Raw genomic sequence first — 4,825 nt, 5'->3', positions numbered from 1 at the left:
CCCGTCTCGGCCTCCCAAAGTGCTGGGATTACAGGCTTGAGCCACCGCGCCCGGCCGCTACTAAAAATTTTTAAATCACCACCCCCTATTTTTTGTTAAATGACATTTTGGACAGTAAAATGGCAGGTCTTGTAGGAAGGCGATATTCCAATGCCCCATAACAAAACACTTGAGCACAGAGCTAGACAGCTCAGAGCTAATTTTGGAGCTCAGCAGTCAAAGCAAAGTTTTTCAAAATGGTATCTGAGAAAAAACAGGGCTTCAGTTTACATTCTTTTGTTTAAACTCCATGTGTACAAAACTAAACTCAAACTTTCCCCACCAAATAATGCCAAAACTGTGGAGGAGTGTCTTCCTGACACCCATGCTAGGCACCAAGTCGTCTTTGCTGCCTTCTTGCCCTCACGCCTACATCTCAGAGGTTTCTAAGCTCTGTCAATATTGCCATCAGAAGGACCCTTGAATCTGTCCTTGTCTAGCTTTTCAGTATCTACTCTTTCTTTGATCCTTTATTACCCACCCCCCAATTAGTCTTTTTCAGTCCCTCCTCTGTCACCCTCGCTCATCCTGGATATGATTATCTTTTCAAAACAAATGTAATCATACACGAAAACTACCACTTGTAGTTCCCTATAGATTGCAGGATAAAATCAAAATTTAATTTGCCCGTAGGCCCTTCATGCCGTGGCCCTGGTCCACAAGCGTATTTCCAAGCCATATTTCTTTCTGCCCTCTATATGTCCCCTGGGTTCACGTGAAGCGCAGCTGTTTTTTTTTTTTTTTTTTTTTTCTAACACAGGTCTTGTTTCCTTACTTTCTTTTTCTCTTCTCTGAATAGCAACTCTCTAACCTTCTGGTCAAATTCCACCTCCTACATTAAGCTTTTTGTGTGTGTGATTTTCTTCCTTTGCATCCCTATTATTATTTTACGCTTCTTTCTCCCAAATCGCATCTGCTGCTCTGCATTGTATAATTAAGTCTCCCTGTCCTCTCTTTCCCTGGACTAATCACATCTTTCTTCAATATTTTCTAACTCATAGGAAGGTACACGCTGAATGTTTAATTATTCTCGAGTCTTGAGGTACAGTCACTGGTGAAGCATTAGTATGTGATTCCAATCTGTAATGATGGAACCCTGTTGCTCATCTACAGCTGGATGTAAATGGACGGGCCAAGGCGAAGTTTGCATAGATTCCAGCGCCTTGGGTTTTTTCTCGATTGGAGGTACGAAGGCATTCCAGCTGTGCTGCTCTTCCTCTCTTTTCTCTAGATCTGGACACAAAAGCAAACTTGCTGGACGGTCAAGGATGCGAGGGTGCAAGGTATGTGTAGATTCTAGTAGATGGGATTTGGCCTAACACAGAAACTTCTATTCCATTTACTTTGAGCTGAGTTTATCTACCCTGTAGTCCTACAGTATTCAAAGGTGATGGGGATCAGTGCTAAATTAGTGATACTTGGATCCTCTCTCAGGGAGGACTGGAATAGTTTGGTTTGAAGAGCCCTCTATTTCCAAGTGCTGCTTAGCAGGGAAACATGGTGATATTTTATATTTTTTACTGATATGTCAGTCCATGGAGATACAAATGTTAATTTCAACAGATGTGTCCATTTTGCTCAGTAAAAGGTGTCAGGACATTGTACCACCACCAAAAATAGCTTCTTAAAGGCAACGGGTCCCTGGATGTAGAAAGGTTAAAATAAAACAAAACATTTTACATCTTTTCACATGCTGGTAAAATATGCTCTCCACAAGGGCTTTTTCAGTGCACTGCTTATCGGGGTAGTTTCTTGCATAACCCAAGTGACAAATATCTCTGCCAAGTTTGCATAAATTCCCAGGGATTTTTCATCTGCTTCTTTCCTTTCGAGCTATTTATTGATACGGGAAGGCTTATTTAATAGCATTTTGTTATCCATGTGCATCTTAATCCAGCTTTGAAGATAATTTGGTTTTGGCTGCTATTCAATTCCAAGACAACAATTTAAGGTGGGTGACTGGATAGCTGGTTGGCAGCTGGGGTTTAGAATAGCTGTGTTCTTAATTTGGTTTGCTTCAGTTAGACATTAATTTTCTTCTTACATTCAAACAGCAACAATAAGATTTTACTAAGTATTGTCAAAGTAAAGGAGAACTGACGAAAATAGGAAATAGGGTGAATTTGTGGATCTGGAACCACATTACACCTTTGAAAACAGAGGATGTCTTTTTATGACATGAAGTTGGCCACAGTAGCAGCACCATGTCACTACATATATGAGGTTTTACTGTGACTGTAATCATTTCCCCTAAAAATTAACAAATGCAGTTGGCCCTTTGTATTCCTGGGTTCCACATCCATGGATTCAACCAACCTTGGGTAAAAAATATTTGGAAAAGAAATTACATCTGTATGAAACATGTGCAGACATGTGTTCTTATCATTATTCCCTCAGCAATACACTATAACCACTATTCACACAGCATCACATTGTATTAGGCAGTATACGTAATCTCAAGATTACTTAAACTTCCCCCCTCGAGATGACTGAAAGTACATGGGAGCCAGGCACGGTGGCTCATGCCTGTAATCCAAGTGCTTTGGGAGGCCTTGGCAGGAGGATCACCTGAACCCAGGAGGTTGAGGCTGCAGTGAGCCATGATTGCACCACTGTACTCCAGCCTGGGTGACAGAGTGATACCCTGTCTTGGAAAACAAAAGTGAAGTATATGGGAGGATGCGCACAGGTTATATGCAAATACAGTGCTATGCCTTTTTTTTTTTTAATCAGGAATGTGAACATCTGCAGATTTTGGTATCACAGGAGGTCTTGGAACCAACCATCTGCGGACATGAGGGACGGCCACACAATGAAAACTTGATATGATGTAGTGTATTAGTCTGTTTTCAAAATGCTGATAAAGACATACCCAAGACTGGGCAATATACAAAAGAAAGAGGTGTACTGGACTTACGGTTCCACGTGGCTGGGGAGACCTCACAATCATGGCGGAAGGTGAAAGGCACGTCTCACATGGCAGCAGACAATAGAAGACAGCTTGTGCAGGGAAGCTCCTCTTTCTAAAACCATCAGATCTGCTGGGACTTACTCACTATCACGAGAACAGCACGAGAAAGACCTGCCCCCGATTCAGTTACCTCCCAGGGGGTCCCTCCCACAACACGTGGGAGTTCAAGATGAGATTTGGGTGGGGACACAGGCGTGTATCACACAGGTCATTTCCAAGGTGCCTCCACTAGGTACTGGTGCATCCGATATTCCAACCCAGGTAGCCTCTGGAGCCTGTGCTCTTGAAGCAGGTGCGCCAGTGTTGCCACGTAAGTCCATGTTACACCTCTTTCATCTGCTATTTGTTTGTATTGCTCTTTGCATATTTGTGTTTCTATTTTCTTCTGGGATATGCATCAAATCCAAGGTCTCTACCATGGCCAGCAAAGGTCTACATGATCGGGGCCCGACCCGCGTCTCCAGCATCATCCGTCGCTCTTTCCCTGTGCTCGCTCTTTGCCATCATTCCTCAGACAGCCCCAGCCCATTCCTACCACAGGAGCTTCAAGCACTCTGTCCCTTCTGCCTGGGTTGCCCTTTCCACAGATTACTATCACTTGCTCACTCAGTTTACTTAGGTTTCTGTCCAGTGTTACCTCCTCCTTGATTACTCTATAACCCCCCACCCTGTTTTATTTTTCACTGTAACATTTATCACTCTTGAAATTATCTATTTGTTTATTCTCGTTTTTGTCAATCTCCCGTTCCACTAGAATGCAAACTCCATGGAGGTGAGGATTTTGTCTGTTAATTGAATCACGGGGGCAGATATTTCCCATGCTGTTCTCGTGATAGTGAACAAGTCTCAGGAGATCTGATGGTTTCCAAAAGGGGAGCTTCCCTGCACAAGCCCTCTGCTCTTGTCTGCTGCCATGTGAGACGTGCCTTTCATCTTCTGCCAAGGTTGTGAGGTTTCCCCACTACGTGGAACTGTAAGTCCTATAAACTTCTTACTTTTTTGTCTGTTTTGTTCATGACATGCCTCTAGTGTCTAGAACAATGCCAGGCACATGATAGATGCTCTGTATTGATGGAACAAATAAATTTAGTTTCTCCCAAGAGTCCATGAGGTAGATAAGGCAGATAGTATCATATCCCTTTCGAGTTGAGATGGTCTCAGTGAGATGAAGTCAATACCTCAAATGTATTGGCTAATAAGTGGTTGGGACTAAAGTGAGACTAAAATCTCTCCTTCACTATCAGGTCTGGGCATTTTTCACTGAACCAGCATGGTCTCTCTGATGTCATCTGTTTTTCTCTTCTTTGCCTCCAGTGTGGTTACAAAACATTTCTGAAATTACTGCCTGCTTCACTCATTACATCAACCACACCACAGGTAAGACTGACTACAGAGTTTGACAATTCTGAGTTAGTGGCTCTAACTTTTGCTATTTCCTGACATGATTCTTCTATGACTAAAACTTTGACAGGTTTATAAATCTGTATCCTTTTCCCCATCTCCCATTTCATATGCAGTCAGAATATTTAGATAAACCCAAATTTTTGCTTAATTTGAATGAATTTTTTTATTTAATATGGATTAAATCTCAGTTCTTCTTCTATTTACTGTTATAAGTCATTTGATCTCTCTGGGCCTCGGTATCCTCAGTTAGTAAGTGGGGATAATAATAGTAACTACTGGCCGGGCGCGGTGGCTCAAGCCTGTAATCCCAGCACTTTGGGAGGCCGAGACGGGGGGATCACGAGGTCAGGAGATCGAGACCATCCTGGCTAACACGGTGAAACCCCGTCTCTACTAAAAATACAAAAAAAC

Source organism: Rhinopithecus bieti, unplaced genomic scaffold, assembly GCF_001698545.2.
Source record: "Rhinopithecus bieti isolate Rb0 unplaced genomic scaffold, ASM169854v2 scaffold_5626, whole genome shotgun sequence".
NCBI classification, from domain to species: Eukaryota; Metazoa; Chordata; class Mammalia; order Primates; family Cercopithecidae; genus Rhinopithecus; species Rhinopithecus bieti.
The sequence above is the reverse complement of the archived record's forward strand: the minus strand, read 5'-3'. Positions refer to the sequence as shown.